Below are 23,903 nucleotides of genomic sequence, written 5' to 3' on the forward strand. Positions count from 1 at the left end.
CACATGGGATGTAGGGTTCTGCACACGCTGAACCGACAGAAACATGGCATCCGTGTCAGTCTTGGCACATATGCAGCAGGGCTAAAGAAAGCTCTTGAGGGTCCTGGGTGTCAAGGCATGCACTCATGCAGTACAGACAACATTTCTGGGAGGCACGATCTGCAGCAGAGCACTACAGCACGGTGTACAGGGGGGTCTCCTGAACCGGGGAAAGCTCAGGGGAGCGGAGAGATGTGGGCCCCAGCATGGCCTCTGCAGCCCCCTCGCTTGCCCTTGCAGGGGGCAAGTTGGTAGCCAGAGAGAGGAGCCACAAGATCTTTTCCACTTGCGCCAGGGACACGCTGTGCGTTTCGCTTGATGGTCCAGGTTCTCAAGGCAAATGCTGCCCCAGCAGAAGCAGTCCAAGAGGAGAGGAGGGAGGAGGAGTCTGTCTCTGCCGAAGGGCTGGTAGCACTTTTTTTTCAAGACAACTGGGAGTCAGACCCGCAGGCCCAGAAAACTTTGCACCTCTCTACGTAAGTGAGGGCCATCCACCTACAGTCCCCGTTTTCATTGCAGTTCCAGATCTTGGGGGCGTCTGCCCGCTTTGTCAAGAGAGTCTCTGTGAGTTCGCTCCTGCCGGATGGGTTTGTACTGGGTGTGACGGCCAGGAGCCACTGAGCTGGGCGGTGGAGACAAAAGGTGGGGCCGGCGGTCTGGGTGATGCTGTTCTGGTGGCTGTGACAGCACAGAGGATGGGTCACAATGGGACCTGTCTCCAGGGGCATCACCAGGTGGCCACACTGCAGTTTCACTTGGGCGACGGGTGAGTGCAGCATGCAGGGGGAAGGCTGGGCAAAATGGGGGACGGGACAGAGGGCCAGGGGGTTTCTAATCCTGAGCGAGAGGCGAGCCCCACAGGGCAGGGTACGGTACCACCCTCGGGGCTGGGGACAGAGGTGCTCGGGGCTCCCTGTGGTGGCAGGTGCCCAGAGAGGCTCCGGGGATGCGTCGGGACGCTGTTGTGTGGCAGCGATGGGGCCTCAGGAGGCTCCGCTCTGGTGTCCCTTGCCCTTTCACGGGGCACAGCCCAGCCAGGGGCTGGTCATCAGGGCGGCTTGGGCAGGACGGGCCCCATGCTGGCTCCAGCCAGGGCCTGCGGCCCCTTCAAGCCTGTTGCCAGCAGTGCCCAAACGCTGTGTGGGAAGAGCCTGTGGCTCCCATCCCTACAGTGCTTGCAAACCCTGCCCTTGCTCAATCCCACCTCTCCTACGGGCCCCCAGCTCCAGGCAGCTCCTGCCCCACTGGCCCGGTCCCGTGCTCCCTGCCACCCAGCCCTGCCGAGCCTCTTTTTCTCCCGCCTCTTCCAGGCCATGGCTGCCGGACTTGGCCTCCTCGTGATTCATAGAATCATAGAATGGTTAGAGTTGGAAGGGACCTTCAAAGGTCATCTAGTCCAACCCCCCTGCAAGGAGCAGGGACATCCCCGACTAGATCAGGTTGCTCAGAGCTTCATCCAGCCTGGCCTTGAACGTTTCCAGAGATGGGGCCTCCACCACCTTTCTGGGCAACCTGTTCCAGTGTTCTATAACTCGCATTGTAAAAAATTTTTTCCTAATTTCTAATCTAAATCTAGCCCCCTCTATTTTAAAACCATTACCTCTCGTCCTATTGCAACAGGCCCTACTAAACAGCCTCTCCCCATCTTTCTTATAGGCCCCCTTGAGGTACTGGAAGACCGCTATCAGGTCTCCCCGGAGCCTTCTCTTCTCCAGGCTGAACAGCCCCAAATCTCTCAGCCTGTCCTCATAAGAGAGGTGCTCCAGCCTTTTTATCATCTTTGTGGCCCTCCTCTGGACCTTGTCCAACTGGTCCATGTCCTTCTTGTGTTGGGGGCTCCAGAACTGGACACAGTACTCCAGGTGGGGTCTCACCAGGGCAGAGGAGAGGGGGAGAATCACCTCCCTCGACCTCCTGGCCACGCTTCTCTTGATGCAGCCCAGGATGCGGTTAGCCTTCTGGGCCGCAAGGGCGCATTGCCTGCTCACGTTGAGCTTCTTGTCCACCAGCACTCCCAAGTCCTTCTCCTCAGGGCTGCTCTCAATCCATTCCCCGCCCAGCCTGTATTTGTGCCTGGGATTGCCATGACCCAGGTGCAGGACCTTGCACTTGGCCTGGTTGAACTTCATGAGGTTGGCATGGGCCCACCTCTCCAGCCTGTCAAGGTCCCTCTGGATGGCATCCCTCCCTTCCAGCGTGTCGACGGCACCACACAACTTGGTGTCATTGGCAAACTTGCTGAGGGTGCACTCTATCCCACTGTCCATGTCACCGACAAAGGTGTTAAACAGGGCCGGGCCCAACACGGATCCCTGTGGGACACCACTCGTGACCGGTCTCCACTTGGACATTGAGCCGTTGACCACCACTCTCTAAGTGCGGCCATCCAGCCAACTCCTTATCCACCGAGTTGTCCGTCCATCAAACCCATGTCTCTAGTTTAGAGAGAAGGATGTCATGCGGGACAGCGTCAAAAGCTTTGCACAAGTCCAGGTAGATGATGTCTGTTGCTCGTCCCTTGTCCACAGATGCCGTCACCCCGTCACAGAAGGCCACCAAATTGGTCAGGCACGACCTGCCCTTGGTGAAGCCATGTTGGCTGTCACCAACCACCTCCTTGCTCTCCATGTGCCTTAGCATGGTTTCCAGGAAAATCTGCTCCATGACCTTGCCAGGCACAGAGGTGAGGCTGATCGGCCTGTAGTTACTCCCCTTTTTAAAAACTGGGGTTATGTTCCCTCTCTTCCAGTCATCGGGGACCTCACCAGACCGCCACGACTTCTCAAATACGATAGCCAGTGGCTTGGCAACTTAATCCGCCAGTTCCCTCAGGACCCGTGGATGGATCTCATCAGGTCCCATGGACTTGTGCACCTTTAGGTTCCTCAGATGATCCCGAACCTGCTCTTCGAGTACAATGGGCGGTTCTTCATTCTCGCAGTCCCTGCTTGCACCTTCTACAGCTTGGGTGGTGGGACAGGAACTCTTGTCGGTGAAGACTGAGGCAAAAAAGTCATTGAGAACCTCAGCCTTCTCCATGTCCTGGGTAACCAGGACACCAGTTCCCTTCTGGAGGGGGCCTATATTTTCCCTGGACTTTCTTTTGTCCCCTACGTACCTATAAAAGCTCTTCTTGTTGCATTTTATATCCCTGGCCAGATTCAGTTCTGCCAGGGCTTTGGCCTTCCTTACCTTATCCCTGGCGACTCGCACAGCCTCTTTGTAGTCCTCCCAGGCTACCTGTCTCCGTTTCCACCCTCTATAGGCCTCCATTTTTACTTTCAGTTGGTCCAGGAGCTCCTTGTCATCCACGCATTCCAGGAACCTCCTGGACTGCCTGTGCCGTGCCGTGCTGTCTCTCCAACAGATGTCAGGGTGGTTGAAGTCCCCCATGAGAACCAGGGCCTGTGACCGTGAGGCTGCTCCTATCTGCCTATAGAGCACTTCATCTGCTCTGTCCTCCTGGCCAGGCGGCCTGTAACAGACCCCCACCGTAATGTGGTCCCCTGTCCGTCCCCATCCTCTAATCTTGACCCATAAGCTCTCTGTCAGCTCCTCCTCCATCCCCAAGCGGAGCTCCACACACTCCAGCCGGTTGCTGACGTAGAGAGTGACACCCCCTCCTCGTCTCCCCTTCCTGTCCTTTCTAAAAAGCCTATACCCTTCCATGTTGACACTCCAGTCATATGTGTCATCCCACCACGTCTCCGTGATGCCAACGAGGTCGCAGCCCTGCTCGTGTGCAAGCATCTCCAGCTCTTCCTGTTTATTCCCCATGCTGCATGCATTGGTATAGAGACACTTCAGCTGGGCCCCCGACAAAGCCGACTTGCTGGCTGGAGCGACAGAGGTGCTACTGCACCGCAGTTTAGGTTCATTTGCACTTTTCTGTGATCCTTCCTCAGCTTCTGGACCCTCGGTGCTGGCACTGGCGCCACGCTGACAGCAGTGGGCTGAACTGTGCTCCCCCTCCCCCAGCAACACTAGTTTAAAGCCCTCCGGATGAGCCTGGCAAGCCTTTGTCCAAGCACACTCTTCCCCCTCTTGGTTAGGTGCACGCCATCCGCCCCTAGCAGCCCGGGCTTCTCAAAGCACGCCCCGTGATCTAGATACCCAAAGCCCTGGCTGTAGCACCACTCCCTGAGCCACGAGCTAACCTGCCAGATACGTCTGGCCCTTTCAGGTCCCTGCCCTTCGACCGCGAGGACCGATGAGAATACCACCTGTGCCCCAGAGCCTTTGACTGTTGAACCCAGAGCCCTGAAATCCCTTTGGATGTTTTTTAGACTGCTGCCAGCTGTGTCGCTGGCCCCCACATGAAACACCAGCAGTGGATAATAGTCTGTGGGCCGTATGAGGCTAGGTAGTCTCTCGGTGACATCCCTGATACGAGCCCCCGGGAGACAGCATACCTCCCGAGAGACCGCATCGGGGCGGCAGATGGGTGCCTCCGTACCTGTCAGGAGGGAGTCACCCACTACTACCACGCGTCTCTTTTTCTTGGTAGCGCTAGTTATTACACGAGCCGGGCGCACTACCTCGCACGGCTCCCGTGCCTCCCCCGAGGTGCTGGGTCTTACTTCTTCAGTCTGCAGAGCAGCACAGCGGTTCTGCAGGGGCACCTCGGGGTTCTGGGGAAGCTGCTTCTTCTTCCTCCTGCGCCTTGCCCTTGCAGCTTTCCATTCAGTGGCATCTTCTGCCTGCTTGCTTACCTCGTGTGTCACTGCGGGGGGGGGTGATTGGTTCACTGGGTGCTGCGGTTCCGGTGCAGACTGTGCCTGGAGCCAAGTATCCAGCTCCCTCTCAGCCTCCCTGATGTCCCGCAGCCTCCTGACCGCCTCCTGCAGCTCCGCCACCTGCCGCAGGAGCTGCTCCACCCGGGCACACCTTCTGCAGCCAGGGCTGCCGCCTGCCCCTGCCCCGGGAGTAGGGTCCAGGCACTGCCTGCAGCCCGAGCTCTGCACCGCAGCCTCCCCCCTCGGCTGCTCCGTCTGCACGGAGGCATCGACCGCCGCAGGGGGTGCCGGTGCAGACCTCCCGGCCGGAGGCGCGGCCTTTGTTCTCAGGCGGGTGTTGGCCATGTCGCGCTGAGCGGCGTGAATCACCAAGTGCCCCGGGGCAGCGCCCTCGCTGAGCGCCCTTCCTGCCGCGCCGCGCCCTGCTCGCCCGTCCTGTTCGCCGCGCTCCGGGTCGCCGGCGCTCCCCAGGCCCTGCTTTATCCGGGGAGCGGGGCCGGGCCGCCGGTGCCCCCTGGCTCCGCCCACGTCTCGTCAGCCGCTCTCGCGCGAGCTGCGGGCTCCTGGCGCCTCGCTCCGCTTCCCGCTGAGCTTCCCTGCCTCGGGAATTCCCTGGCTGCGCTGCGCCGTGCCGCGCCGCTGCGAATCGGGCCGACTTCGAAGCTGTTGCCTCGGCGGTGATTGTGCTGGCCATCCAGCACGGGCTGAAGGGCCATCATCAGATGGATGTGGCCACGGCCCAGCGGATGCAGCAGCGTGAGGAGTATCTGCGTGAGGACATGACTCGGCTGCTGGAGGAGATGGAGCAGAGCAACTGCACGTGGGAAGACTGGCTCCTCCGGTCTGTATTGCAGCACTGGCCGCTTTTGACCATGGCAGGAGCCGTGGTCCTGCGCGCTGAGATCTGCTGGCTGGCCAGGGAAGTGAACTTTGCCTCTGTCAGCTGCAGTGAGCAGGACAGCTCCAGCAGCGAGGAGGCGGAGGAGAAGGAGGAAGATGAGCAGGACGAGGAAGACCTCAGTGGTGTCAAGTCTTTGGGCTGTGCATCGCCAGTGCAGGGCCTTCCTGAGACATGCAAGGTGCTGAAGAAGCTGGTGGGCGACCTCCTTGGAATGTGCCAAGAGGTTTCCAAGAGGACTTTGATGCCGCAGATGCAGCCAGCTGTTGGGATGGACGACAGCTATGAAACCTGGCGCATCCATGCGGATAGCATCTCCTAGCTCCTGCTGGTGTTCCTGCGGTCACCCCCCGGGCACTCTTTCAGCCTGGAGCCGGCCACCACGGGGCAGCTGGCAGCAAGGCACTGCAGCGTGCGTGTGGGGCTGGAGTGCATGTGCTGGAGGGAGCAGCTGCTGGGGGACAGTTTGTGCTTTCTCCACCACCCCCACGACAAGCTGTGGACGGATCAGAGCTCGTACCTCCTGTGTACCTGATAGAGACTGAAATGTTTAATTAATGTCTCAACATTGCTAGACGATGGAAAGATATGAGATTTTGTTTTGTTTGTTTGTTTGGAGAGCTGCGCTGCTGTCGAGGTGCAGCTTTTCAGACCGAGGGCGAGGCCACCCAGCAGGACAATTTGCACGTGCCAGGTCTGCAGCTCTGCGCCCACGTGCTGGTGGCCCCAGGCTTCTCCAGCCATGCCCGTGACCCTGAGGACCTGCTTTCCTCTCAGACGGACGCGGCCCGGGTGACAGTTTCGCACACTGGGCCAGGCTGATCGCAGAGACTGCCTGGGGAGTCTGTGCCGCAGATGTGGACAAACGAGGCGTGGAGATGACGCTGCTCGAGAGGAGCTGAGCGTAACGGGAGTTTGGGGAGTCTGCCCTGGTCCAGCTGAAGATGCCATTGCAGCTGAGAGTGCTGTTAGCACGTATAAGGGGATGGGACCAGCCATCCCACTGGAAAGAACTGATGGGCCCTGTGGGCCCTTTATTTGATACATTGTAAATAACAATATAATTTTTATTGTAATGAAAATAAATGAATTTGTTTTAACCAACTCTCTGTGAGTGTGCCTGGAAAGCCCTTGAAAGTTCTAGCCAAGCCCACGCAGTGGCTGCTGGGGTCTCCAGGTAACGAGCACGCCTAGGAGACCACCTTAACCAATGGGGGCTGACCTGACCGTATCGGACCACAAGCCCTGGTTTCACTTGGGTTGTAACTGGCGTCTGCTGGGAGACCCCTTTGAGGCAGCGTTCTTTGAAGCAGCGGCTCTCAATTGGAGACTCTGCCCTTGGATCAGGATGCCATCCAAGGAAACCCTCCAGAATTCAGTGTCCTTACCTCACAGAGGAGTGGCTGCACGTTTTAAGTCATCGTTCTAAGCTTACATTTGGTTAGTTACCAAATCTAGACGCGTAAGTCTGTAGGGCCAGATGGGATCTACCCAATGCTACTGAGGGGGCTGGCAGAAGTGTTCACCAAGCCACTTTCCATCATTTATCAGCAATCTTGGCTGAGGTCTTAAAGGGCTTTTCCAACCTAAATGATTCTATAATTCTATGATTCTTATTAGATAAACTTAATGATTGATGTGAGTTTCCATTCACAGTTATTTCACTACTGCTTTGTGCATTCTAGTTATATTTATGTCTCCTAATATATTGTGGGGCAACCATATCCATCAATTTACAGAACACCACCTATTCCGTTTAAAAATAAAAAAAACCCCAGAAAGTCTTGGAATCTCATGTTTTTGCAAAGCTGTTTTTTTCAGAAATTTGCAGTGAGAAACAAGCTACTTGGAGTTTCCCAATGCTTTCCAGAAGGTAAGAGTATGCCTGCAGATAGCTATTGCAGAGCAGCCCCAAAGCTTCCTAAGAGACTCACTCTTCACTGTGACAGATGCTCTTCAAACAGAGTGAAGAGAGAGGGTTCACTCCAGGTGTCCATTTACAGACATCTGCGGCTTGCTGGGTGTCCAGAGGGTACTGGCAGGTAAGAAAAAGAGTTTCCAGGAAACTCGGGCCCTTCTGGGCCAGCAGTTTGAGGCTGCTGCAATATGCCATAGAACCTACAGAGACACAGGACTATTCCTAGACAAGTTCAACATCTCAGTCCCAGCCCTATTCTCTGCTCCAGAGAGCCTCACAGTCGCATTTTTCATCCTTTTGGCCTCTGTCACTGGGAAAAATTGAAACAGAGTAGCTGAAGTAGGAACAGGTTTAGATCAACTCTAAATGCTTTTGCATCTAATGTGAGAAAGAGTAATTAAGAGCTGCTTAAAAGGTAAAATAAAACAAGTGTACCAGAATCTTATATAGTTTCTCGCCAGTTGACAAAAATAAAGCAATTAAAACGTTAACTTTTCTGCAGTGTAAAGGTGAGATTGATTCACAGAAGAAGGTCACTTTTTGTCCTGAGGTCGTCTAGCTAAGAATGCTCTGTCCAGAAACCTGTGCTGCTTCTATGAATAGTGTTTGAAGCAACTGCTGCGTTACCAGCTAGACGATCATAAAGCTAAGATGGAACTCAGTGCAATCCTATGCATGACAATGAATGCCACGGGTTCATCTATGAGATATCTGCCCACTGAATAATTTTTTTTTTTACAAAATGATGTACTGCAGATTCTCTTCGAGCAAACACCCTTGGATTCAATGATTAGGAAAAAAGCAAGTTAACTTTGCCAAGTAGGTGAGGTTGACTGTGTACCAAAGACACTAATAGTACAGATGGAAAGAAACAGCTTGTTCTGGTTTTATTTAGTGAGGGGGGGCTAAGGTGGCAGCTTCTGGAACAAGCTGCTCTAGAAGTGGTTCCCCTTTGTTCAGTGGACTCGGCCGGGCCTAGGGCAGACCTGCTGCTGGCCAAGGCTGAACCAACTGGTAGCAGAACGTTGCGTGATAATGCCTCTGTGCTAATGTATTTAAGAAGGGGAAACCAGAAAAAAAAATAGGAGAGAAGATGTGAAGACGCTGAGCAGGGGCAGAGAGGTGGAGGCGCGAGCCTTGTGGGCCTTGCAGGCCTCAGCCTCTGGTCTCCCGCCGGGCGGCTGTGTGGGCCCGACTCAGCCCGGCCCGGCTGCAAGAAGTGGAGAGGAGATGAGATGTGAAGAGATGCTGAGAGGCGTCTGCCTGCCTGTGGTGAAGAATTTTTGTGGTGAGAGGAACGGCTGCAGCCGGCAAGGTCAGTGAAGAAGGAGGGGCAGGAGTAATGCGGCTCCTGGCAGAGGTTCCCCTGCAGCCCACATTGGTGCAGCCCATGGTGGAGCAGGCTGTCCCCCTGCAGCCCATGGAGGTCCACGGAGGAGCAGAGATCCACCTGCACCCTGTGGAGGACCCCACGTCGGTGTAGGTGGATGCCTGAATGAGGCTGCAGCCTGTGGAGGGCCCGCTGGGGCAGCCGTTCTGGAGGGAGTGCACCCCGTGGAAGAGAGGACCCATGCCGGAGCAGTTTCACGAAGGACTGTGGCCTGTGGGTGGGACCCCACGCAGGGGAGGAATGTGAGGAGTTCTTCCCCCGACGATGAAGCAGTGGCATATAACAACGCCTGATGAACTGACCGTAACGCCCATTCCCTCTTCCCCCCTGTGCCGCTCGGGGGGCGGGGGAAGGTGGTAGAGATAATGTGAAGCCCGGGAAGAGGGAGGGGTGGGGGCAGGTTATCTTGTTCTCGGTCTCATTGTCCTGCTGTTTTTTAGCAATCAGTGAATAGTTTTCCCCGAGTCGAGTCTCTTTTGCCCGTAAGGGTAACTTTAAGGATTTCTCCCTGTCCTTATCTGAAACCTGGAGCCTTTGTTCTCATATTATCTCTGCCTATTCTCTTGGAGTGTGGGGGGAGTGAGAGAGAGAAGGCGTAGTCTGGTCCTGACCAGGGCCAAACTACGACAGCACCTTAACCAATGGGGGCCGTCTGCCTGCTTTGTCAAGAGAGTCCCTGTGAGCTCCTTGCTGCCAGATGGGTTTGTACTGGGTATGATGGCCAGGAGCCACTGAGCTGGGTGGTGGGGACAAAGGCTGGGGCCTGCCGTCTGGGTGATGCTGTTGTGGTGGCTGTGACAGCACAGAGGAGGGGCCAGGGGGTTTCTAACCCCGAGGGAGAGGCGAGCCCCTCAGGGCAGGGCACGGCACCACCCTCGGGGCTGGGGAGAGAGGTGCTCGGGGCTCCCTGTGGTGGCAGGTGCCCAGAGAGGCCCTGGGGATGTGTCAGGACGCTGTTGTGTGTCAGCAATGGGGCCTCAGGAGGCTCCGCTCTGGTGTCCCTTGCCCTTTCACGGGGCACAGCCCAGCCAGGGGCTGGTCATCAGGGCAGCTTGGGCAGGACGGGCCCCATGCTGGCTCCAGCCAGGGCCTGCGGCCCCTTCAAGCCTGTTGCCAGCAGTGCCCAAATGCTGTGTGGGAAGATCCTGTGGCTCCCATCCCTACAGTGCTTGCAAAGCCTGCCCTTGCTCCCTCCCACCTCTCCTACGGGCCCCCAGCTCCAGGCAGCTCCTGCCCCACTGCCCCGGTCCCGTGCTCCCTGCCACCCAGCCCTGCTGAGCCCCTTTTTCTCCCGCCTCTTCCAGGCCATGGCTGCCGGACTTGGCCTCCTTGTGATTGTGCTGGCCGTCCAGCATGGGCTGAAGGGCCATCATCAGATATATGTGGCCACAGCCCAGCGGATGCAGCAGCGTGAGGAGTATCTGCGTGAGAAGATGATTCAGCTGCTGGAGGAGATGGAGCAGAGCAACTCCACGTGGGAAGACTGGCTCCTCCGGTCTGTGTTGCAGCACCGGCTGCTTTTGACTGTGGCAGGAGCCATGGTCCTGCTCGCTGAGATCTGCTGGCTGGCCAGGGAAGTGAACTTTGCCTCTGTCAGCTGCAGTGAGCAGGACAGCTCCAGCAGCGAGGAGGCGGAGGAGAAGGAGGAAGATGAGGAGGAAGACCTCAGTGGTGTCAAGTCTTTGGCTTGTGCATTGCCAGTGCAGGGCCTGCCTGAGACGTGCAGGGTGCTTAAGAAGCTGGTGGGCGACCTCCTCGGAATGTGCCAAGTGGTTTCCAAGAGGACTTTGATGCCGCAGATGCAGCCAGCCGTTGGGATGGACGACAGCTATGAAACCTGGCGCATCCACGAGGACAGCATCTCCTAGCTCCTGCTGGTGTTCCTGCGGTCACCCCCCGGGCACTCTTTCAGCCTGGAGCCGGCCACCACGGGGCAGCTGGCAGCAAGGCACTGCAGCGTGCGTGTGGGGCTGGAGTGCATGTGCTGGAGGGAGCAGCTGCTGGGGGACAGTTTGTGCTTTCTCCACCACCCCCACGACAAGCTGCCGACGGATCGGAGCTCGTACCTCCTGTGTACCTGATAGAGACTGAAATGTTTAATTAATGTCTCAACATTGCTAGACGATGGAAAGATATGAGATTTTGTTTGTTTGGTTGGTTTCTTGGTTTTTTTTGTGAACCACCATGGGTCCATGGGGTGATATAAATTGACAGCAAATTTATAGTGTTATTGTTTATTGACTGTGCTCTGAGTTGGAGGCAGGGAAATCCATTTTCCTGCTGCGTATCCAGGCCCCAGTTCCGGTGGACCAGGATTGCACAGCCACAAGCTCCACAAGGACTTGGTCGCCAGGCTCACCAAAAAGCAAAGACTGAACTGTTTTGCCAAAGAAAAAAAGGGTTGCAAAAATGAACAAAATGCTTAACATTTCGATGGTGCTTTATCTTGAGGCATTTATGATGTTGTGCTTTGCTATAGTTTTGTTGGTTTATCTTTGTTTACCTTGTGACTGTCCTTGTAAACAATTACTTGCTTCTTCTGATTCCCCGGAGCCATAAGCCTCAAACTCTGCCTGGGACAAATTTTTAGTTTTATAAGATAACATAAGTGTTGTTAATTAGATTTAGATATGTTAAGATCATTTACATAGATAGTTAAGAGAATTTTTTTTTCTTTTTTTAATTATTGCTTTTAGTTAGCATTTATGTCTCTTTGTACTGTCATGAAGTTTAGGAAAGAACCTTTCTTTCTTTTATTTTTGTAACTTGCCTGACAAACAATAATGTTTAGAATTGAATATATCTTTTTTTTCTTCTTTTATTCGTCTTCTCTTCTCTTTTTTTTTAATTTTCTCTTTCCTTTCCTCCATCATTTCTGCCACCACGGAACTCTGTCCCTGAGGCAACAATGTTGAGCCACGGGGTGGTGTAAAAGACTGTGTCAAAAATTTGTCTCAACATTGTTGAAACAGCAAACCACCACCCGAGCAATGGCTTCCCGTTATCTTGCAAGGCAACTCCTGTTGTCTTGCGAACCTGAATGCAGAGCTGGTTGAGAAATCTAGCCCTACCCGCCATGGGCCCAGAGATACATATCACCCGGTAATGGGCATGCATATCGCCCGGTAATGGATCGCCCGGTAATGGGCATGCATATCACCGCCAGGTGAGGGGTGCGGCTGGGAAAACCAGATCTTAAAATACAATGAAAACAACCAACATAAAAAGGGGAACATTTTTCAACAGAAGACATTTCTACACTTCTACACTTCTTCTCTTCACTTCATTCACTCAACGGAGTACGCATTCGCCGGAATACACGTCCACGGAACCGACATCGACATCGAGACGACCAACGCCGGACGGATCGTTCCCCCATCGAGCGAACTGAACTGTCGGGACGCTGCAGCTCCGTGGTGGTAGCTATTACAACCAAAACTCTTTCCCCTCTTTCCTTTATCTCCTTTCTCTTCCATTTACAATCTTCTTGTCGGGTCAATAAAGTTACCTGGCACTTGACTCCGTTTAGAGTCTTAATTCTGTTCCCGAGAATATGAGCAAAACCACGCTCCGGTGTGTGAGAGGTTGGTCCAGCCGCCCCTAGCCTCCCAGACTCGTCTGGGAGCAAAATCTGGGAGCGTCTATGGAGCAAATAATCTTGGGTGAGATCACTCGGCATATGAGTGGCATCCAGGGGATCAGGCCCAGCCAGCACGGGTTCACGAAAGGCAGGTCGTGCTTGACCAACCTCATTTCCTTTTACGACTGGGTGACCAGACTGGTGGATGAGGGAAAGGCTGTTGATGTGGTCTACCTGGACTTCAGCAAAGCCTTTGACACGGTCTCTCACAGTATTCTCCTAGGGAAACTGGCTGCCCTGGGTAGGTATACCCTTCTTTGGATAAAGAACTGGCTAGGGAGCCGTGCCCAGCGGGGAGTAGTCAATGGAGTCAAGTCCAGCTGGCAGCCTGCTACAAGTGGTGTCCCCCAGGGGTCAGTACTTGGGCCCACCTTGTTCAATATCTTTATTGATGACCTAGACGAGGGGATTGAGTGTACCCTCAGTAGGTTTGCAGATGACACCAAGTTGGGTGGTGGTGTTGATCTGCCTGAGGGTAGGGAGGCCCTTCAGAGGGATCTGGATAGGCTGGATCGCTGGGCTGAGCTGAATGGGATGAGGTTCAACAAGGCCAAGTGTCGGGTCCTGCACTTTGGCCACAATAACCCCATGCAGCGCTATAGGCTCAGAGCTGAGTGGCTGGAGGACTGTGAAGAGGAAAGGGACCTGGGGGTGTTGGTTGATGCTCAGCTGAACATGAGCCGACAGTGTGCCCAGGTGGCCAAGAGGGCCAACGGCATCCTGGCCTGCATTAGAAATAGTGTGGCCAGCAGGAGCAGGGAGGTAATCATCCCCCTGTATTTGGCGCTGGTGAGGCCGCACCTCGAGTATTGTGTTCAGTTTTGGGCCCCTCACTACAAGAAAGACATTGAAGCCCTGGAACGTGTCCAGAGAAGGGCAACAAGGCTGGTGAGGGGTCTGGAGCACAAGTCTTATGAGGAGCGGCTGAGAGAGTTGGGATTGTTTAGTCTGGAGAAGAGGAGGCTCAGGGGAGATCTCATTGCACTCTATAGCTTCCTGAAGGCAGGTTGTGATGAGCAGGGGTTTGGCCTCTTCTCCCAGGCAACAAGCAGGACCTGAGGAAATGGCCACAAGCTGTACCAGAGGAGGTTTAGATTGGACGTGAGGAAAAACTTTTTCTCCCAAAGAGTGGTCAGGCACTGGAATGGCCTGCCCAGGGAGGTGGTGGAGTCGCCGTCCCTGGCAGTGTTCAAGAGGCGGCTTGATGAGGAGCTACAAGATATGGTTTAATAGCTGTGGCAGCAATGGTAGTGGGAAGACGGTTGGACTAGATGATCTTATAGGTCCCATCCAACCATGTGATTCTATGATTCTATAATTCTATGAAACCTCGCGCCTTTTTTCTCATATTATCTCTCCCTATTCTCTTGGAGGGCGGAGGAGAGTGCATCGCCTTTGCAGGGCCTGCCTGAGACATGCAAGGTGCTGAAGAAGCTGGCGGGCGACCTCCTCAGTATGTTCAAAGAGGCTTCAAGAGGACTTTGATGCCGCAGATGCAGCCAGCTGTTGGGATGGATGACACCTATGAAACCTGGTGCATCCAGGAGGACAGCATCTCCTAGCGCCTGCTGGTGTTCCTGCGGCCACCCCCCGGGCACTCTTTCAGCCTGGAGCCGGCCACCACGGGGCAGCTGGCAGCAAGGCGCTGCAGCGTGCGTGTGGGGCTGGAGTGCATGTGCTGGAGGGAGCAGCTGCTGGGGGACAGTTTGTGCTTTCTCCACCACCCCCACGACAAGCTGCGGACGGATCAGAGCTCGTACCTCCTGCGTATGTGAATAGTTTTCCCCGAGTCGAGTCTCTTTTGCCTGAAACGGTAACTTTAAGGTTTTCTCCCTCTCCTTATCTGAAACCTCGAGCCTGTTTTCTCATATTATTTCTCCCTATTCTCTTGGAGGGTGGGGGGGAGTGAGAGAGACACTGCGTAGTCTCTCTGCGTAGCCCCGATCAGCTTTAAACTGTGACAATCTCAGCGGGCGGCAGAGCAGGCATTTTGAATTCATGTGAGTGGCCTGCCTAAGGTCACAGGCACATGGAGCAAAGTTTTGACTAGGAGGTTCTTGGCGTGTGTGGAAGATAACTTCCTGTCACAGTTGGTTGGGGAGCCAAGGAGAAAAGGCGTTGTTCTGCACCTGTGGTTTGCGAACAGAGGAGGAGTTGTGGGTGATGTTGCGCCTGGAGGTCATCTTGGTCAGAATGGTCATGAAATGGCAGTTTTTGATACCGAGAGAACGAAGGACGGGTGTTAGCAGAAGTTCCACTTTTGACTTCTGGAGGGCAGACTTTGTCCTGTGTAAGGGCCTGGTTGAGAGAGTCCCTTGGGAGGCAGTCCTGAAGGGCAAAGGAGTCCCAGAAGGCCGGTCATTCTTCAAGAAGGAAATGTGAAAGGTGCAGGAGCAGGCCATCCCCATCTGCTGAAAGAGGAGCCGGTGCGGAAGAAGAGGGGCCTGGCTGACCGGAGAGCTTTGGCTGGAACTCAGGAAAAGAAAGAGGTTATGATCTTTGGGAGAAGTGGCAGGCAACTCGGGAGGACTACAAGGATGCCATGAGGTTATGCAGGGAGAAAATTAGAAGGGCCAAAGCCCAACTGGAACTTAATCTGACGACTGCCATAACAGGCAATAAAAACAACAAAAGGAGGGCTAAGGAGAATCTCCATCCTTGCTTGGATGTGGGGCAAAAGTTAGCGAGAAAGGCTGAGGTACTTAATGCCTTCTTTGCCACAGGCTTTAACAGGAAGACCAGTTGTTCTCCAGGTACTCGGCCCCCTGCGCTGGAAGATGAGAATGGGGAGCAGAATGAAGCCCCCGTAATCCAAGGAGAAATGGTTAGCGACCTGCTGTTTCCCTTAGACACACACAAGTCCCTGGGGCCAGATGGGATCTGAGATTATGAAAAGTGACACCTATCTACAAGAAGGGCCAGAAGAAGGATCTGGCGAGCTACAGCCTGACCTCGGTGCGGGGGAAAGTGATGGACCAGATAAGCCTCCCCCCTTCTCCTGCTGGCCTCCAGCTCCAAGCAGCTCGTGCCCCACTGCCCTAGTTCCATGCTCCCTCCCACCCAGACCTGCTGAGACCTCTTTTCTCCCACCTCCCCCAGGCCATGGCTGTGGCAATCGCCCTCATGTGAGCTGCACTGGCCAGCCAGCACGGGCTGAAGTGCAACCACCAGACAGATGTGGCCACAGCTGAGAGGATGCAGCAGCGTGAGGAGCAGCTGCATAGGAGCTGACTCGGCTGCTGCAGGAGTTTGAGCGGAGGACGTACGCGTGCCAAGCCACGTTCCTTTCTGTGTTGCAGCAGTGGCCATTTTGTACCATTGCAGGAGCCACGGTCCTGTTTGCTGAGGTCTGCCGGGTGGCCCAGGAAGTGAAGCTTGCCTCTGACTTCATTTAACCCCAGTCAGCAGTCAGGTACCACGCAGCCGCACTCATCCTGCCTCTCCTCAGTGGGGTTTGGGAGAGAATCGGGAAGAAAGGAGAACTCGTGGGTTGAGATGAAGACAGTGTACTAGGAGAGCAGAGGAAGATGATAATGATAACAAAATATAGGGATACTAAAATGCACAAAACGAATGATGCCCAATTTTTGGCCACCTGACGACCCCCAGATATGCAAGTTTTTCCCCTCTTTGGGCTCAATCAGTTAATAACAATTGCTGCAAAGAGTTTATAGAGTGATATCAGGAAAAATTTCATCACTGAAAGTGTTGTCAAGCATTGGAACAGGCTGCCCTGTGGTGGCATCACCATCTCTGTGAGGGATTTCAGTGATGGTCCAGGTAAGGCTACTGTGGGAAATTACAAGCCTAAGAGTGCGGGTTGTGGAATACCACAGTGTCCCAACTACGGACCACGCGGTGCCATGTGTGAGGGATTTCAGTGCTGGCCCGTGTAGGGCCACTGTGGGAAATCACAAGCTGCACACAGCTGTGAGAATGCGACCTTGGAGAGGGGAGCTAGGAGGGCTGTTATCTCGGAGAGGGGAGCTAGGAGGGCTGTTATTGAGCAGTGTGTTGCTGCTATCCGGGAGCCGCTGTTAGCCAGCAGGACACGCACTTGGCAGGCCTTGCTGCGTGCGCTGGCCACGCGTGCACCAACACCTGGTCAGTACTCTGCCACTGAATCTGCTGAGGGGATAAACAGAGGCGGCTCGGAGCGGAGGAGAGAGAAAGGACCCAGAGCACTCTACGAACAACAGGGAACGCCCTGAAGGTGCTGCGCCTACCTCCCTTCTCTGCTCTGACCCCGCTGATCATCACCCTCCTGCTCAGCGGTGTCTCCGGCGTAGTCAGATGGGTAAGACTCTCACAAAAAATACGCTGGTAACGGCTGATGCTAGGAACTGTAACTGCTTATGCTGGTAACTGCTTATGCAAGGCTATAGTGGAGCCATAAATACTGTTGTGTTTTTAAAATATCATATGCTGGGTGAACTTTGTGCACAGGAATCCTACGAACCAGTTACACCATCCTTGGAGGTACTTAAAAGACACGTAGACATGGCGCTCAGGGACATGGTCTAGTGGTGGACTTGGCAGTGTTAGGTTTACAGTTGGACTTGATGATCTTAAGGGTCTTTTCTAATGTAAACGATTTGATGAGTCTATGTTCCCTCCACCTGAGACCTCAGGTCCCCAGCACCTCCACAAGAGAGACTTAACATGGAAAGGGACTTGAGGGCACGCTCCCGTTTAGTGACCTTTTTGCCTCCCGGTGGCTTTGGACAGGAGGCACATGGGATGTAGGGTTCTGCACACGCTGAACCGACAGAAACATGGCATCCGTGTCAGTCTTGGCACATATGCAGCAGGGCTAAAGGAAGCTCTTGAGGGTCCTGGGTGTCAAGGCATGCACTCATGCAGTACAGACAACATTTCTGGGAGGCACGATCTGCAGCAGAGCACTACAGCACGGTGTACAGGGGGGTCTCCTGAACCGGGGAAAGCTCAGGGGAGCGGAGAGATGTGGGCCCCAGCATGGCCTCTGCAGCCCCCTCGCTTGCCCTTGCAGGGGGCAAGTTGGTAGCCAGAGAGAGGAGCCACAAGATCTTTTCCACTTGCGCCAGGGACACGCTGTGCGTTTCGCTTGATGGTCCAGGTTCTCAAGGCAAATGCTGCCCCAGCAGAAGCAGTCCAAGAGGAGAGGAGGGAGGAGGAGTCTGTCTCTGCCGAAGGGCTGGTAGCACTTCTTTTCAAGACAACCGGGAGTGAGACGCGCGGGCCCAGAAAACTTTGCACCTCTCTATGTAAGTGAGGGCCATCCACCTACAGTCCCCGTTTTCATTGCGGTTCCGGATCTGGGGGGCGTATGCCCGCTTTGTCAAGAGAGTCTCTGTGAGTTCGCTCCTGCCGGATGGGTTTGTACTGGGTGTGACGGCCAGGAGCCACTGAGCTGGGCGGTGGGGACAAAAGGTGGGGCCGGCGGTCTGGGTGATGCTGTTCTGGTGGCTGTGACAGCACAGAGGACGGGTCACAATGGGACCTGTCTCCAGGGGCATCACCAGGTGGCCACACTGCAGTTTCACTTGGGCGACGGGTGCGTGCAGCATGCAGGGGGAAGGCTGGGCCAAATGGGGGACGGGACAGAGGGCCAGGGGGTTTCTAACCCTGAGCGAGAGGCGAGCCCCACAGGGCAGGGCACGGTACCACCCTCGGGGCTGGGGAGAGAGGTGCTCGGGGCTCCCTGTGGTGGCAGGTGCCCAGAGAGGCTCTGAGGATGCGTCGGGACACTGTTGTGTGTCAGCGATGGGGCCTCAGGAGGCTCCGCTCTGGTGTCCCTTGCCCTTTCACGGGGCACAGCCCAGCCAGGGGCTGGTCATCAGGGCGGCTTGGGCAGGACGGGCCCCATGCTGGCTCCAGCCAGGGCCTGCGGCCCCTTCAAGCCTGTTGCCAGCAGTGCCCAAACGCTGTGTGGGAAGAGCCTGTGGCTCCCATCCCTGCAGTGCTTGCAAAGCCTGCCCTTGCTCCCTCCCACCTCTCCTACGGGCCCCCAGCTCCAGGCAGCTCCTGCCCCACTGCCCCGGTCCCGTGCTCCCTGCCACCCAGCCCTGCCGAGCCCCTTTTTCTCCCGCCTCTTCCAGGCCATGGCTGCCGGACTTGGCCTCCTTGTGATTGTGCTGGCCGTCCAGCATGGGCTGAAGGGCCATCATCAGATAGATGTGGCCACGGCCCAGCGGATGCAGCAGCGTGAGGAGTATCTGCGTGAGAAGATGATTCAGCTGCTGGAGGAGATGGAGCAGAGCAACTCCACGTGGGAAGACTGGCTCCTCCGGTCTGTGTTGCAGCACCGGCTGCTTTTGACCACGGCAGGAGCCATGGTCCTGCTCACTGAGATCTGCTGGCTGGCCAGGGAACTGAACTTTGCCTCTGTCAGCTGCAGTGAGCAGGACAGCTCCAGCAGCGAGGAGGCGGAGGAGAAGGAGGAAGATGAGGAGGAAGACCTCAGTGGTGTCAAGTCTTTGGCTTGTGCATCGCCAGTGCAGGGCCTGCCTGAGACGTGCAGGGTGCTGAAGAAGCTGGTGGGCGACCTCCTCGGAATGTGCCAAGTGGTTTCCAAGAGGACTTTGATGCCGCAGATGCAGCCAGCTGTTGGGATGGATGACACCTATGAAACCTGGCGCATCCATGAGGACAGCATCTCCTAGCGCCTGCTGCTGTTCCTGCGGCCACCCCCCGGGCACTCTTTCAGCCTGGAGCCGGCCACCACGGGGCAGCTGGCAGCAAGGCGCTGCAGCGTGCGTGTGGGGCTGGAGTGCATGTGCTGGAGGGAGCAGCTGCTGGGGGACAGTTTGTGCTTTCTCCACCATCCCGAGGACAAGCTGCCGACGGATCAGAGCTCGTACCTCCTGCGTACCCTCTGCACGTGCTCCTACTTAGACGTGGAGAAGATCGCCTGCTGGGCCCAAGGGCTGGTGAGATCAGCCTGGCTGCTTTTTCCTCAGTCGCACGACTGCCAGCTCATGGTGCTGCCCTCCTCCCACTCCTGCACGTTCCAGCTGACAAGCCCCTCCAAGATGAACATCTGCACTGAGATGACCTTTGCAGTGCAGCAAGGCAGCTCAGTGTCCTACCTGAGCCTGGAGTAGGCAGAGGCCGCCTTCACCAGCAGCACAGCGCGGCCGGAGAGCTGCGCTGCTGTCGAGGTGCAGCTTTTCAGACCGAGGGCGAGGCCACCCAGCAGGACAATTTGCACGTGCCAGGTCTGCAGCTCTGCGCCCACGTGCTGGTGGCCCCAGGCTTCTCCAGCCATGCCCGTGACCCTGAGGACCTGCTTTCCTCTCAGACGGACGGGGCCCGGGTGACAGTTTCGCACACTGGGCCAGGCTGATCGCAGAGAGTGCCTGGGGAGTCTGCGCCGCAGATGTGGACAAACGAGGCGTGGAGATGACGCTGCTCGAGAGGAGCTGAGCGTAACGGGAGTTTGGGGAGTCTCCCTTGGTCCAGCTGAAGATGCCATTGCAGCTGAGAGTGCTGTTAGCACGTATAAGGGGATGGGACCAGCCATCCCACTGGAAAGAACTGATGGGCCCTGTGGGCCCCTTATTTGATACATAGTAAATAACAATATAATTTTTATTGTAATGAAAATAAATGAATTTGTGTTAACCAACTCTCTGTGAGTGTGCCTGGAAAGCCCTTGAAAGTTCTAGCCAAGCCCACGCAGTGGCTGCTGGGGTCTCCAGGTAACAAGCACGCCTAGGAGACGCCCTTAACCAATGGGGCTGACCTGACCGTATCGGACCACAAGCCCTGGTTTCACTTGGGTTGTAACTGGCGTCTGCTGGGAGATCCCTTTGAGGCAGCGTTCCTTGAAGCAGCAGCTCTCAATTGGAGACTCTCGCCTTGGATCAGGATGCCATCCAAGGAAACCCTCCAGAATTCAGTGTCCTTACCTCACAGAGGAGTGGTTGCACATTTTAAGTCATCGTTCTGAGCTTACATTTGGTTAGTTACCAAATCTAGACGCGTAAGTCTGTAGGGCCAGATGGGATCTACCCAATGCTACTGAGGGGGCTGGCAGAAGTGTTCACCAAGCCACTTTCCATCATTTATCAGCAATCTTGGCTGAGGTCTTAAAGGGCTTTTCCAACCTAAATGATTCTATAATTCTATGATTCTTATTAGATAAACTTAATGTTTGATGTGAGTTTCCATTCACAGTTATTTCACTACTGCTTTGTGCATTCTAGTTATATTTATGTCTCCTAATATATTGTGGGGCAACCATATCCATCAATTTACAGAACACCACCTATTCCGTTTAAAAATAAAAAAAAACCCAGAAAGTCTTGGAATCTCATGTTTTTGCAAAGCTGTTTTTTTCAGAAGTTTGCAGTGAGAAACAAGCTACTTGGAGTTTCCCAATGCTTTCCAGAAGGTAAGAGTATGCCTGCAGATAGCTATTGCAGAGCAGTCCCAAAGCTTCCTAAGAGACTCACTCTTCACTGTGACAGATGCTCTTCAAACAGAGTGAAGAGAGAGGGTTCACTCCAGGTGTCCATTTACAGACATCTGCGGCTTGCTGGGTGTCCAGAGGGTACTGGCAGGTAAGAAAAAGAGTTTCCAGGAAACTCAGGCCCTTCTGGGCCAGCAGTTTGAGGCTGCTGCAATATGCCATAGAACCTACAGAGACACAGGACTATTCCTAGACAAGTTCAACATCTCAGTCCAGCCCTATTCTCTGCTCCAGAGAGCCTCACAGTCGCATTTTTCATCCTTTTGGCCTCTGTCACTGGGAAAAATTGAAACAGAGTAGCTGAAGTAGGAACAGGTTTAGATCAACTCTAAATGCTTTTGCATCTAATGTGAGAAAGAGTAATTAAGAGCTGCTTAAAAGGTAAAATAAAACAAGTGTACCAGAATCTTATATAGTTTCTCGCCAGTTGACAAAAATAAAGCAATTAAAACGTTAACTTCTCTGCAGTGTAAAGGTGAGATTGATTCACAGAAGAAGGTCACTTTTTGTCCTGAGGTCGTCTAGCTAAGAATGCTCTGTCCAGAGACCTGTGCTGCTTCTATGAATAGTGTTTGAAGCAACTGCTGCGTTACCAGCTAGACGATCATAAAGCTAAGATGGAACTCAGTGCAATCCTATGCATGACAATGAATGCCACGGGTTCATCTATGAGATATCTGCCCACTGAATATTTTTTTTTTTTACAAAATGATGTACTGCAGATTCTCTTCGAGCAAACACCCTTGGATTCAATGATTAGGAAAAAAGCAAGTTAACTTTGCCAAGTAGGTGAGGTTGACTGTGTACCAAAGACACCAATAGTACAGATGGAAAGAAACAGCTTGTTCTGGTTTTATTTAGTGAGGGGGGGCTAAGGTGGCAGCTTCTGGAACAAGCTGCTCTAGAAGTGGTTCCCCTTTGTTCAGTGGACTCGGCCGGGCCTAGGGCGGACCTGCTGCTGGCTGAGGCCGAGCCAACTGGTAGCAGAACGTTGCGTGATAATGCCTCTGTGCTAATGTATTTAAGAAGGGGAAACCAGAAAAAAAAATAGGAGAGAAGATGTGAAGACGCTGAGCAGGGGCAGAGAGGGGGAGGCGCGAGCCTTGTGGGCCTTGCAGGCCTCGGCCTCTGGTCTCCCGCCGGGCGGCTGTGTGGGCCCGACTCAGCCCGGCCCGGCTGCAAGAAGTGGAGAGGAGATGAGATGTGAAGAGATGCTGAGAGGCGTCTGCCTGCCTGTGGTGAAGAATTTTTGTGGTGAGAGGAACGGCTGCAGCCGGCAAGGTCAGTGAAGAAGGAGGGGCAGGAGTAATGCGGCTCCTGGCAGAGGTTCCCCTGCAGCCCACATTGGTACAGCCCATGGTGGAGCAGGCTGTCCCCCTGCAGCCCATGGAGGTCCACGGAGGAGCAGAGATCCACCTGCACCCCGTGGATGCCTGAATGGGCAGGTGGATGCCTGAATGAGGCTGCAGCCCGTGGAGGGCCCGCTGGGGCAGCCGTTCTGGAGGGAGTGCACCCCGTGGAAGAGAGGACCCATGCCGGAGCAGTTTCACGAAGGACTGTGGCCCGTGGGTGGGACCCCACGCAGGGGAGGAATGTGATGAGTTCTTCCCCCGACGATGAAGCAGTGGCATATAACAACGCCTGATGAACTGACCGTAACGCCCATTCCCTCTTCCCCCCTGTGCTGCTCGGGGGGCGGGGGAAGGTGGTAGAGATAATGTGAAGCCCGGGAAGAGGGAGGGGTGGGGGCAGGTTATCTTGTTCTCGGTCTCATTGTCCTGCTGTTTTTTAGCAATCAGTGAATAGTTTTCCCCGAGTCCAGTCTGCTTTGCCCCTAACGGTAAATTTAAGGATTTCTCCCTGTCCTTATCTGAAACCTGGAGCCTTTGTTCTGATATTATCTCTGCCTATTCTCTTGGAGTGTGGGGGGGAGTGAGAGAGAGAAGGCGTAGTCTGGTCCTGACCAGGGCCAAACTACGACAGCACCTTAACCAATGGGGGCCGTCTGCCTGCTTTGTCAAGAGAGTCCCTGTGAGCTCCCTGCTGCCGGATGGGTTTGTACTGGGTATGATGGCCAGGAGCCACTGAGCTGGGCGGTGGGGACAAGGGCTGGGGCTGTGACAGCACAGAGGAGGGGCCAGGGGGTTTCTAACCCCGAGGGAGAGGCGAGCCCCTCAGGGCAGGGCACGGCACCACCCTCGGGGCTGGGGAGAGAGGTGCTCGGGGCTCCCTGTGGTGGCAGTGCCCAGAGAGGCCCTGGGGATGTGTCAGGATGCTGTTGTGTGTCAGCAATGGGGCCTCAGGAGGCTCCGCTCTGGTGTCCCTTGCCCTTTCTCGGGGCACAGCCCAGCCAGGGGCTGGTCATCAGGGCAGCTTGGGCAGGACGGGCCCCATGCTGGCTCCAGCCAGGGCCTGCGGCCCCTTCAAGCCTGTTGCCAGCAGTGCCCAAACGCTGTGTGGGAAGAGCCTGTGGCTCCCATCCCTGCAGTGCTTGCAAAGCCTGCCCTTGTTCCCTCCCACCTCTCCTACGGGCCCCCAGCTCCAGGCAGCTCCTGCCCCACTGGCCCGGTCCCGTGCTCCCTGCCACCCAGCCCTGCTGAGCCCCTTTTTCTCCTGTCTCCTCCAGGCCATGGCTATAGGACTTGGCCTCCTCGTGATTGTGCTGGCCATCCAGCATGGGCTGAAGAGCCATCATCAGAAAGACGTGGCCACGGCCCAGCAGATGCAGCAGCGTGAGGAGTATCTGCGTGAGGAGATGACTCAGCTGCTGGAGGAGATGGAGCAGAGCAACTCCACGTGGGAAGACTGGCTCCTCCGGTCTGTGTTG

At 55.1% G+C, this 23,903-nt stretch overlaps 1 pseudogene; it reads left to right on the top strand.

The window, feature by feature from the left end:
• Nucleotides 1–18,704: 18,704 nt before the first annotated feature.
• LOC147600879 (inositol 1,4,5-trisphosphate receptor-interacting protein-like 1) lies at nucleotides 18,705–19,706 on the top strand (annotated as a pseudogene).
• Nucleotides 19,707–23,903: the final 4,197 nt, after the last annotated feature.

This window comes from Chlamydotis macqueenii, chromosome 4, assembly GCF_036417535.1.
Source record: "Chlamydotis macqueenii isolate bChlMac1 chromosome 4, bChlMac1.mat, whole genome shotgun sequence".
Classification (NCBI taxonomy): domain Eukaryota; kingdom Metazoa; phylum Chordata; class Aves; order Otidiformes; family Otididae; genus Chlamydotis; species Chlamydotis macqueenii.